This window comes from Podarcis melisellensis (assembly GCF_964234715.1).
Source record: "Podarcis melisellensis genome assembly, chromosome: 14".
NCBI lineage: Eukaryota > Metazoa > Chordata > Lepidosauria > Squamata > Lacertidae > Podarcis > Podarcis melisellensis.
The window spans coordinates 8,068,869-8,081,192 of record NC_138546.1 but is presented as its reverse complement, the minus strand read 5'-3'; the positions used below and the strand labels follow the sequence as shown (position 1 = coordinate 8,081,192).

The 12,324-nt window shown below is 45.4% G+C and overlaps 1 long non-coding RNA gene across 1 annotated transcript; it reads right to left on the bottom strand.

Moving 5' to 3' along the window:
* Positions 1-2,423: 2,423 nt before the first annotated feature.
* Positions 2,424-9,411, bottom strand: LOC309356443. Its single transcript, XR_014162793.1, has 2 exons — positions 9,317-9,411; positions 2,424-2,864 (listed from the first exon to the last, which is right to left on the bottom strand). It is a non-coding gene; the product is annotated as an uncharacterized lncRNA (long non-coding RNA).
* Between the last annotated feature and the right edge of the window lie 2,913 nt (positions 9,412-12,324).

The window sequence follows — 12,324 nt, the reverse complement described above, 5'->3', positions numbered from 1 at the left end:
TCCGGGAAAACCGTTTCTGCCAAGCCATTAATTGACAGGATTACTTGCGTGTAAATGGCCTCGTGCAATTTGTGGCTGAGGAAAATTATAGCTTGTGGTGGCCTGGCGACAGGATCGTGCCCTCAAATGGCGCCATGACTTATCTCCAGGAGTCAAGGAGTTGCTCCCGTAACTCGTAAATTAGTTGCTGTGGAGACCTGTGTGTGGTGCCACCATAAAGCAGCTGAAGGATAATGCGGCAGAAATAACTCATCCCCTGAGGGAACACAAGCAAGGGACACTCTTTGGATTAATGGAGGCAGAGGGGCGGCTGGCTGGGATGGCGGAGAACAGGAATATATATGGAGGAAGACTATTATTAGGCAGTTAAGAACATGCCTTACACCACGTCAGACCATTGTTCCACCTCCATTCTCCCATGCCCTCCTCCTTACATTGCGTGGGACAGCTAAGGGTTGTTCTTTGGCAAGCAGGACTCGCTGTCTAGAGCTAATAGCAAGCCACACTGGGATTGGCTGCATGAAGGAGCTACCCATTGGCAATGTGGCACTGCCAGTTTGCAGGGGCAATTCACATTCACACCGTGTCTGTGAATGAACGTTTTCTAGCTCCAGACGGTTGCGAACACAATTTCGTTTTCCTGAGCTTTCCACAAATAGCATTGTGCTGTTTTTGTGGTGTGGTGGTGGTGTGATAGGAATTTTATGGTCTTAGATATATGGCAACGTTTATAACCACACGTACATAGATCAGCACAGGAAAGTCAACCTGGAACCATTTTGATTCCTAAACTGAGTAAATGTTTCTCTGCATGGTCAAAATGGAAAAGCTTCCCCATTGTCTCTTCCTTCATAAATCCTGTCTTAATCTGTGTTTGAATAAGGGTGTGAGCCTTATCATTACAAGACTGCCCAGGCTCCCCAAGAAATCCAATCAAGTAACCTGCCAGACAGGAAATAAACAAAGCGACAAGAGATAAACTGTGACAAGAGAAAAACAACATTTAAATTTCTGTGGTGGGATGTATCTGAGGGGTGGTCTTAGGTTACACCCCTTCTGTGATGTATGCATAATGTTTCTGGGGGTGGTCTTGATCTACAGAATGGGAATTTCAAAAGTCTTTATAAACCCTTGCTCAGCATTGTTCTGGGTTCTCTTCCTCTCCTGCGTGTGAGGGGAGCACCCTGTTGCAACAGATCAGTAAAGATCAAGCTTACTAGCTGCTTTGCTTCTCAATAGTCTCTGGTTGGCCTCTGTTATTTTCTCCTACCAATAGGGAACCTATGTAAGGACTCTATATGGGCTCTTGGATACCCCATAAGGGAAAAGGGCATATTTCTATTTACAACAGTGGGGAACCCCCTAAACCCTAGAAATGAAGGGGGGGAAAGAGTAGGATTTGGATTATTTTGAGTATTGAAGGGAAGATTGCAGCCTAGTGGGAAAATAACAGGCAAATATTTCTTTCCTGGCCAGGGCTTCACCTGGGATAGAGTTGTTAACAGGACAAAAGGTGTTGATGGCTCATCTGAGAGGCCTGGGCAGATGGAAGGTTGCCAGGATAACTGGGTGCAAAGTGACAGGAAAAGAGGGTCTTTAGCAAGGTGTGCTGGGAAGAAGAAGAACAAGAAGAAGAAGAAGGAAGAAGAAAGAGTGGGATCCATCTTGGGCAGGCTGGCTGAAGGCTGGCTGGGAGAGATGCCTTGGACTCCAGGGCTGCCCTGCTGTGGGGAAAAGGCCCCTTCTAAGAGGACCAAGCTATAAGACCAGGACTTCCTCCATGCAGTCTGAAGGTGTAAATATGTGTATAGATTATATTTCTTAAAGCTATGACAGTCTCCGCCACATCTTCAGTTCTCCAAGGGAGCATAAATCTGAGCCTCCCTGGAATTCTGCTACTACTTGGCAGAGAGTCAGTGTGGCGCGCAAGTTCTGTCACAGTACTTGTTTCTTTTTAAAGGCTGCTTTTGAATGGCTTTCAGCTTGGTCTTCTCATGGCTGCTTCTGGGTCTTGGCCACACTTATGAACATCCAAAAACCAGTGGCCCATTTCATGCATCCTTCTCTTTTCACATTGGCCAGCCAGACACCGGGAGGAAGAGCTGAGCAACAATCTTAGCCACTTTGCAAGGCTTTTATCTTTGTACAGTAACGCGGGACAGAAATATTTTACCCAAGAAGGTAGAATCGCTTTAGCCTGTTGAGCTGTCGCGAAAAACTCTATAGAGTGAGGACAACTTTCTTTTAAAAAAAGGTGACAGCCTTAAAGAACAAGCTTAGAATAAATGGAAAACTAATTATATACACCCCCAAATACTGCAAGCTGTGTTAACTTTCTAAAAACAGACTCCAAAACATTCCGCTGAGCTTGGCCAGTGATTACAAAGGAGACAGCTGCCTTGAAAAGATGAACAATCACAAACTAGGGGGGCAGCATTTGGAAAAGGGAATGACCTTGATTTATTTTTATTTAGCAACCTTCTGCATTTTGGTTAGCGGCGGTGTTAGCTCAGGTCATCGCCAGACTTTTGCTGTTTTCGGGTGGAATTTCGTGGCTGGCCGGCAAATCCAGGTAGCACAATTAAAGCTGATCGCATTTCCTTCCCAGAACTGGACGTTTTTCAACCAGGAAAGTGTGATATAACGTTTGCTTGACACAACATCGTATGGACTCTTGTAAGAACAGAAGGCGTTGCTGCTAGATCAGGCTAGTGGCCCATCAAGTCCATCATTCGGTTCTCAAAGTGGCCAACCTAGATTCCCTGTAGCAGCGCATGAGAACAACAGCACTCTCGCCTTCTGCGGTTTCCAGTAACTGGCTTTCAGAGGCAGGTTGCCTCTGACGGCAGAAGCAGAACACAGCCCTGTAAATAAATCAGAATGCACGCTCAATAAACAGAGGATGTTGTCAAAGGCTGCCTCCAGAAAGTCAGCATTTTGTAGGAGGGGTTCAAAGAAGTGCAAAGAAGTTTGCAAAATTTATAGTGGATTAAAATGTGCTCTGTTACTCCGGGGCAACAAGTCCTCTTGACATATCAACGGACGTTTTGCTGTTAGGAAAGTGACAAAGAAATGCATGGGGGGGGGAATGTGTGATATGCAAATTGTGAACACAGGTGCATGAACTCAGTGCAAGGAAAATCAGAATGAATGTTCCTTATTATATAACTTCCATGCAAACAAATCAGAACAAAGGTCCAAAAAAGAGCAGGCAGAGTGTGAGCTCTGCTAAACTTGGGCCAAAGAATTCCTATTGGTATATAAATGCGGGTGGCGCTGTGGTCTAATCCACTGAGCATCTTGGGCTTGCTGATCAGAAGGTTGGCAGTTCAAATCCCTGCGACGGAGTGAGCTCTCGTTGCTCTGTCCCAGCTCCTGCCAACCTAGCAGTTCAAAAGCCCACCAGTGCAAATAGATAAATAGGTACCATTGTGGTGGGAAGGTAAAAGGTGTTTCCGTGTGCTCTGGTTTTCGTTATGGTCCTCCGTGCACGGTTTAGTCCTGCTGGCCACATGACCCAGAAAGCTGTCTGTGGACAAACGCCGGCTCCCTCGATCTGAAAGCAAGATGAGCACCGCAACCCTACAGTCGCCTTTGACGGGACTTAACTGTCCAGGGGTCCTTTACCTTTTTAATAGAGGTTAATAGAACTGTAAACAAAAATATACGAATGGAATGTTTGCAGAGACCCCATCCTGGGGTCTTTTACCTTTACCTTATTGGTACATAAAGCCCTGAATGGCTTCGGACCAGTTTACCTGCTGGATCGCCTTGCCCCATATATGCCCATTTGATCCCTTCAATCTGCAGAACGGGCATTGCCCTAGGTACCACATTCCACATTTGTAATCAATCGATCATTTAGTGTGGTAGCACTAGGCGTCTTCGCTGTGTCTTTTAGGCACCTGCTTAGAACATTTTTGTTTAGGCAGGCATGTAGACGTTGACGTGTTTTTGCCTTCTGTTGCTGTTAATTTTAATGATATTTTGCATGTTTCAAATGGTTTTAAGCTTTTTTTAAAAATTGATAATTGTAATATTCTTTGTAAACTGCTTGGGGTTTTCCTCCAACCAACTAGTACATATATATATATTTTTAAGATTTTTTTTTAAAGTTTCAAAAATTTTATAATAACAAAACAAATCAACACAATAATACAAACAAACAAAAATAAAAACAGGTATAATTTCAATCCCTTATTTTCTTATAACTTACTTCCCCGACTTCCTCATACCTCCCCTTTCTGTATTCCAATTTCTAATTTATTAATTCAGCAAATCCTTTCCCTTATTTTCCATTTAATTTTTAGTCTCTCTTTTTCTTTTTTACTTATCCATTGCAGCTGGAAACCACATACTTTCTAAACCAACGTCATTCTAACATTCATTAATTTTGCAGTATTTCTTAAGATAGTCCTTAAATTTCTTCCAATCTTCTTCCGCTGCCTCTCTTCCCTGGTCTCGGTTTCTGCCAGTCATTTCTGCCAGTCCCATATAGTCCTAGTACATATAAATTTTGTCGCACGAACACAGCTTTGTGCAAGCAAATCAGGATATACAGGTACGCTCAATAAACAGGTAGTCTGCGGGGAGGTCCAATGATGTACAACAGTGACCCAAAGCCATCAGTCACAGTGAGATTGGATGGCGGGTTAGGCAGGAACCACCAAGATGTTTCTTTGGAAATGCTGGTTTTACCAGAGGAAGCCATATCCTTTTTTTTAAAAAAAGCTCCTTGCTGTTTTGGCCTGAAGGATGGGTAGGGTGTTATGTGAAGAACGAAAGAAATCCTCCTCACTTGCTTTTTCTTCTTCTTTAAAGAGATCTATTTAAAAACAAACAAATTAAGTGGAATGATTGTTGGCGAACAGGCTGACATTTGCTTTCATCTTCACCTGGTTCAGCTGGATTTTTTTTTTAAAAAAGCTAAATAAGTTTGAAGTGGAAAAAGCTCCACCCTTTGCACTCTACGCTGAGCATTATATGCTGGATCACCTACTTGGGCTATTCCATCCCTCCTTCATTGAGCTGTGGATAGATAGATAGATAGATAGATAGATAGATAGATAGATAGATATAGTGCTTTTTTCTGGGGGGACGGTGTGCAGGGGTGCGCATACCCCTAAACATTTTGTGAATCTTTGTACTTTTGTCCATTTACTGTACTTACCGTATTTTTCACTCTATAAGACGCACCAGACCATAAGACACACCTAGTTTTTGGAGGAGGAAAACAAGAAAAAAATATTCTGAATCCCAGAAGCCAGAACAGCAAGAGGAATCGCTGCGCAGCGAAAGCAGCAATCCCTCTTGCTGTTCTGGCTTCTGGGATAGCTGCGCAGCCTGCATTCGCTCCATAAGACACACACACATTTCCCCTTACTTTTTAGGAGGGAAAAAGTGAGTCTTATAGAGCAAAAAATACGGTAGTTTCCCCCGATTTGAACTTAAAATGGTGATTTTCTTGAGTCAAAATGAGAGTACCCCTAAACATTTTTTTTAGAAAAAAGCTTTCTCTCTCTCTCTCTCTCTCTGTATATATATATATATATATATATATATATATATATATATATATTCTGCTTTACAATTTAGAATACTCATTTAAACATCCTTAAAGTATCACTGACTTCCCTCCTTCTCTTTCCATTGTTCATTTTGCATATCATAAATCCCTGCATATTTTACATAAACTAAACCATTCAGTATTCCATTATTTCATCCACCAAAACTTATTTACACTGTTGGACTTATCTTAATGCTGCCAGCGTTTTTAAGTGTACACAATTTCCCCCCACATATTCAATAAACATTTTCCAATCTTCTCTAAACGTATGTTCTTCCTGTTCTCTTATTCTATATGTTAAGTCTGTTAGCTGCACATATTCTGTCAACTTAAGTTGCATTCTTCTTTCGTTGGGATCTCGCTCGTTTTCCATTTTGGGGCTAAAAAAACACGGGCTGTAGTAGTGGCATCCATAAATAACTATTTTTTGACACCTGGGAATTTCCATCTGAATTATCCCCAACAAAAAGGACTCTCTTTTTTTGGAAAAGTACTTTTAAACATTTTTTCCCCAATTCATTATGGATCATTTCCCAATACTCTTTTACCCTTTTACAAGTCCACCACATATGAAAGAATGTTCCTAATGGGGTTGAGGAAACATGGAGCTGTATTTATCACTATAGGAAGCTGGCAAGGGAGCCAACCTGATGCCCTTCAGACGCTGTTGCACTACAACTCCCATCACCCCTTGGCTTCTTAAAGAGACATCAACCTGGTCTCTCAGGTCCTAGTCCAGCACCCTAACCACTATACCGCGCTGCCTCCTCACAGGAGATAAAATGCACGAGACGTTTGCGAAAACGTGTTTCCTGCTTGGCAAGATGGCATTAAAAAATTGTGCACGCTGCAAAAAATTCACACTCCGCTGCAGATGAATTTTTGCGAGGGCGTGAAAAATAATAATTAAAAATCCATTGCAAATTCATGCAGAGCAAATTCATGCAGAGTGCCAGAGACTGCAGAATGTGAAAGAGAACGAGATTGGCAGAGATGCCCATCCTAAGCTTGCGATATGCAAGAGTTTGCATTCTCCGGCATTTGCTACCGTCGCAAAATTGTGGCTTTTCCGGTTCCAGAATGCGGTGGGCGGAGGCCCTCCTTCTCAAGACTGCAACCGCTTAGTGATCCTAGTCTTTTGCAAGGCGGTGTGAAAAATAGGACTGGAGCAGCTCTGGCAAGAGAGAAATCGCTATTGAGCAAGGCCTAGGTTTGTGGGTGTAGCATCAGAGGCTCCTCTAGGCTTGGAGCTTGCATATTTTCGGGAGGAATTCTCCTTCATCCCTGCCACGCCCAGCTTTGAAGCAAGGGGGGTGGGGAGGATTTGCAGAGTCGCCACCCTCCTACCTGGCCAGCCGCACCTTCCTTGCACCTGGAGGGGCTCGAGGCGCCCTCAAAAGAACCTGTTCCAGCACTTGCCAAGCCGGTTTGGGCATTGAGAAGAGCTTGGCTGAGGTGAGGCGGTGGGGGGGGGGGGAGAGAGAAGAGAGATAGTTCTATGGCTCCCTTGCCCAAAAGGATGATGAGTCAGGCCAGGTAACTTGCAGAGTGTCAGACCGACCTGTTCTGTGTCTTGTTTGCAAGCGGGCCAGGGAAGGCTCTGCTCTGAGCTGCTCGGGATTAACTTTGCTTAAGCTAACACCAGCCTGCATCCTGGAAGGCGTGGACCTGTGGCTGTGTGGTCAGAGGAGGTGTCTTGGGTTTATAGGCTGGTAATGATCCGAGAGCCAACAAGCTGCGACAACATCTGTTGGTCAAAGCGCTTAGTGTCTTCCGAGTGAAAATTCAAAGTGGTCTCTGCATGCATTTCGCCAATGAAAATAAGGACGTCCCATTCCATAATGATAATTTTACTATTTATACCCCACACCTAGGGACGCGCATGGCGCTGTGGGTTAAACCACAGAGCCTAGGATTTGCCAATCAGAAGGTCAGTGGTTTGAATCCTCGCAATGGGGTGAGCTCCTGTTGCTCGGTCCCAACCTAGCAGTTCGAAAGCACATCAAAGTGCAAGTAGATAAATAGGTACCACTCCAGTGGGAAGGTAAACGGCGTTTCCGTGCGCTGCTTTGGTTCACCAGAAGCGGCTTAGTCATGCTGGCCAAATGACCCACAAGCTGTACGCCGGCTCCCTTGGCCAATAAAGTGAGATGAGCACCGCAACCCCAGAGTCGGCCACAACTGGACCTAATGGTCAGGGGTCCCGTTATCTTTACCTTTACCCCACACATCTTACTGGGTTGCCCCAAGCCACTCTGGGCAGCTTCCCACATATATAAAGACATTAGAAAACATTAAACATTTTTTTAAAAAAACCTTCCCTATACAGCAGGCATGTCCAAAGTCTGTTTTGGGGGCCTAATCTGGCCCACCAGTCGGTTTAATCCAGCCCCTGCAGCAGTTTATATCCTGGGCTAAAATCCTAAAGAAACCACAACAACTTCAATTCTAAAAGAAGCTGAACAACTTCAGTCTTAAAAAAACGGTTAACAACTTCTGTTGGCCCTTTGGTCGGCCCTTGCGGCCCTTCACTTCATCAAATCTGGCCCTCTTTGAAAAAAGTTTGGACACCACTGCTATACAGGTTTGTTTGCAGATGGTTCAGAGGTTGGATAACTCTGCACCCTTCAACATTTCTCCAGTGAAAATAGGGACATCCTAAGGAAAAGCTCTGTCCCACCTCCTGCCAACCTAGCAGTTCAAAAGCATTTCAAAAAGTGCAAGTAGATAAATAGGTACCACTCCAGCGGTACCTACCAACGGCGTTTCTGTGTGCTGCTTTGGTTTCGCCAGAAGCGGCATAGTCATGCTGGCCCCATGACCCGGAAAACTGTCTGTGGACAAACGGCAACTCCCTCGGCCTGTAAAGTGAGATGAGCGCGCAACCCCAGAGTCTTCCACGACTGGGCTTAACTGTCAGGGATCCTTTACCTTTAAGGTTAAGACTCATGGCATGACCAATGCCGTGGCTCAGAAGTTGTTGTTGAACTCCAGCTCCCATCATCTCTTACCATCAACCTTGCTGGCTGGGGCTGATGGCAGCTGGAGTTCACCAACACTTGGAGGGCACGCAACCTCATGAATGAATGAACGCCTTGCCACTCCTATAGTGTCCCCACACCTTCTACACCACCCAAAATGTGTTTCCTCCTGCCATGTAGACAATAGGCGCATCGCACATGCTTTCCGTTCCCACCCCTCCTGTTTCAGCCACACCAAAACCTTCTCTTCCCCTTCTTTTCTTCTCTTCTCGGGCTAATCCTCCTGCCCCAGTCCAAACATGCCTCAGATGATCTCCTGGTTTAAGTGCCCATCGATCACGTTCCTTCTGTACGTGCTTCCCCTACGCAAACGGAACGGGTGCCAGCACAGCGGAAGCCGGTTTGTCAAACTGGCTTCACTGCACGAGCAGAGAGGGCTTGCCTGTTAGGAAAGTAGAGCGAGAAATCTGTTTCGGTTTGATTTCATAGAATCGTGGAATTGGAAGGGAATCCAAGGTTCGTCTAAGCAATGTAGGAATCTCAACTAAAGCATCTCAACTGAAGATATAAGGTGACCCTCTAATTCACCGTTTAGAAAACGTTATGCAAGCCATAACATAGCCACCCATTCTCTGAATATTGGGGGGATCCTGAGGGCCTGATAGCATGGCTTGGAGGGCCACACTTGGCCCCTGGACCCCCGGACTTGTGAGAAATATTCTCAGCACCTTGAGAGACGCCCCTCCCTGAAAACAAAACCATCATCCACCTGGTCTGAACGCTCCATGCCAAACTCCCGGAAACATTGGTATTTGTTTTAGCCACCTGGCTTTGCTGTGCACTATCAAACTTTCACTTAGACATGTTCCGACAGCACTTTCTCTTTCTCTCTCCACCCACCCTGAAGCAGGCAGAACAGATGAGGAGCTCCCTCTTGCCGCTTGCTGGGTTTGGACAAACATCGCTATCACCAACCGCCTCCCATGCAGACGGAGAGCCCTGTTGGGTCAGACCAAGACAGACCAAAACAGCCAAATGGAGTTCTGTGCTTTGTGTCAGCTGCGTGGGGCAAGATGGCAAGCTTCCGAGTCCCACAGAAGGCCTTTCTGCTGAATTCAAAGTTGAGTTGGGGTGGCCCAAAGGCATGGGTGTAGCCATGGAGGGGCAGGGAGGATGGCAGCTCCCCACAAATCAATGCAAATCTGAGGTTCTGCCCCCCTAACGAAAGCCTTTGTCCCCCCCCAACAAAAATCCTGGCTATGCCCATGTCCAAACATGATTGCCATTGGGGTGCCAACTTGAATAATATATTGAGGAGGGCAAGTAAGCCCCACCCTGCATAATCAATCACACAGCGCGGTGCATGCACACCATTTGAATGGCAATGCCCATCAACTTGGGGGGATGACCCCCCTCAAAAATTTTATGGGGGGGAAGCAAAGGGAACTTGTCTTCCTATGTCATATAGGGCACCCTGTTGTCATGGGGTAGTTTGTAGTGCAATTAAACGTAACAGTGTAAGAAGATCCTGGTGGATCGGGCCCATGGGCCACAATGTTCAGCATCTCTTTCCTCACAGTGGATGCCTTTAGGAAGCCCTCAGGGAGGACTGGAAGGCAGCAAGCATAACCCATACATACATCCCATGGAGCTGAATGTTGGAAGATCTAGGGCAGTGGAAAGGAAGGACCTGTTCACATAGTCTTGCTGTCACAGTACGGTCTATGGGTGATCAAAGTCCTGGCTGAGGACATTGGGACTGGGGGCGAGATGGTGGAGTGGGAGCAGGAATGAGAGTCGAGAAGCCAGGGGTCCGAGGGTCAGGAAGCAGGGAGTCACGAAGACAAGGGTTGAGTCAAGAAGCCGAGGTCCGAGGATCAGGAAGCAAGAAGCCAAACGCAGCAAGGCAGGAAACATGTTGCTGTGGCAAAGAGCCAAAGGGAAATGCTGACCTTATATCCCTCACCTGTGCAGCCCTGCCTTGCCTCTCCAGAACAAACTCAGGAAGGCCCCAGTCCTGCGAAGCCCTACTGGTCACAGGGCCTGGCTCCTGCGCACACTCCTGACACTTGCTGCAAGGAACCTATGGTCCTCAAGTTGTCACCAAACTACAAGCTCCATCAGTCCCAGCCAGCATGATCAATGGCCAGGGAAGATGGGAGTCCAGCGAAATCTGGAAGGCCAAGTGGTGTTTCTGTGCGCTCTGGTTTCCATCACGGTGTTCTGTTGTGCCAGAAGTGGTTTAGTCTTGGTGGCCACATGACCTGGAAAGCTGTCTATGGACAAATGCTGGCTCCCTCGGCCTGAAAGTGAGATGAGCGCTGCAACCCCATAGTCGCCTTTGACTGGACTTAACCGTCCAGGAGTCCTTTACCTTTTTAATATAAGTCATTAGAATTGTAAACAAAAATATACGAATGGAAAGATTGCAGAGAAGGTTTCAGTCTGGTTTGTGAAGCAAGGGTGCTGTTGGAAGGCTGTCCATGACTGAAAGAACCTGGGGGAGCGAGGGAAGCTCTCATTGTGCCCTATCAATAGGGAACTAAGAGAATAAAAAAGCAACCCCACCCTGTAGAAACAAAAGGATTTTCCCGCTCCGGAACACACACCTGGAAAGCCAACAGACCTAGGCCTTTGATTTCTAGCCATACAGACATTTGATCGCTTTTCCACAGGGGCAGATCATGTTCCAGCTGCCGTTCTGCCTTGGCTGCAAACCTTTTCCAAACAAAAACCAGTCCAATTTGGGTTGTCTGGGTCTTTCTTGGGGGGTTGGGGTGGGTAATGTGGGTCGTGCCATACATATAAAGCACTCTTAAGCTGTTTGTTGAAAGAAAATTATATGAAAATGATGTACTGTTGGTACCCAACACCGAGTAAAATTGTGAAAATGTACAAAACAAGTTCAAAACTGTGCTGGAAATGTAAATAGATGGAGGGTACTTTTTACCATATGTGGACATGTACATTGGTCAAGGCTTTCTGGGAAATGATAAATAATGAGCTAAAGAAAATATTTTTTGTTAAAAAACCCCAGAAGCCTTTTTACTAGGTATAATAGGTGAAGAGTTACCAAGAGAAGATAAAAGACTTTTTATGTATGCAATGACGGCAGCGAGAATGCTACTAGCCCAGAGATGGAAGGAAGGAGGAGTACCAACAAAAGAAAAATGGCAGATGAAACTCATGGACTATGCAAAGATGGCGAAACTGACGGGAAAGATCCGTAACCAGGAAGATCAAGTATTTTCTAAAGACTGGAGTAAATTTGTAATTTATTTAAAAGACCACTGTAAACAGTTAAAATCTTTGGCAGGGATGCAATGACACTTGTAACGTGGAATTATTTACGATTATGATGGTTATTTAACAGATGGATAATGGTAAAAGATGCAGCAAATCTAATCTTAAACGTGGAAACCATGGAGGGAGAGAAGGAGGCCTGAAGCTTCAAAAGAACCTTGTACTTTAATGTTTGAAATGGTTATGTTAAAATGCTTAAAATATGAAAAAACCCAATCAAAAATTATTTTAAAAATACACGTAAAGCACTCTTATGCGACTCAGAACCATCTTGGCTTCCCCCAAAGAATCTTGGGAACTGTAGTTTGTTCCACTCCACCACCTCGATCGTTTTGGCTGCCCTTTCCTGAGCTTTTCCTGAAGCAGAATACTTCTCCCAAGCCTTATTTCAGAAGGGGGGCGTTTGGAATACTGAGAGCACCAAGGAAGATCTCCGTTAACACATGCCTGCCCCTGGGCAACCCCTGTAAAGTG